This window comes from Cicer arietinum, chromosome 5 (assembly GCF_000331145.2).
Source record: "Cicer arietinum cultivar CDC Frontier isolate Library 1 chromosome 5, Cicar.CDCFrontier_v2.0, whole genome shotgun sequence".
Classification (NCBI taxonomy): Eukaryota; Viridiplantae; Streptophyta; class Magnoliopsida; order Fabales; family Fabaceae; genus Cicer; species Cicer arietinum.
In genome coordinates this window covers 58,649,085-58,649,454 of record NC_021164.2, presented here as the reverse complement: position 1 = coordinate 58,649,454, position 370 = coordinate 58,649,085, and positions in this window count along the sequence as shown.

Sequence of the window (370 nt, the reverse complement as noted above, 5' to 3'; positions counted from 1 at the left end):
AAATAGTTGTAATAGAGATTCTGAGATCCAGATACGATGACAACACGAATCTCAAACATATTTGGCTATAAATGAATCATAATTCTAATACTAGGAATGTAATACAGAACAAAAACACAAACACAATACTACACTCTTTTCCCATTCCATTTAATTCCATTAATTATTTAATTTCATCAGTTACTATAAATAAACAACAAGTCAACCTAAGCAGAATCAAAAAAGGGAAAACGACAGCTAGTGACACCCAAACCCACAACTCAACAACATTGTATTAATATACACACAACTTCATTTTATTCGTTGCAACGGATCTCAAAACTTAATTAATAATAATTAATATAAATTAACACAAACAAACAACACACAA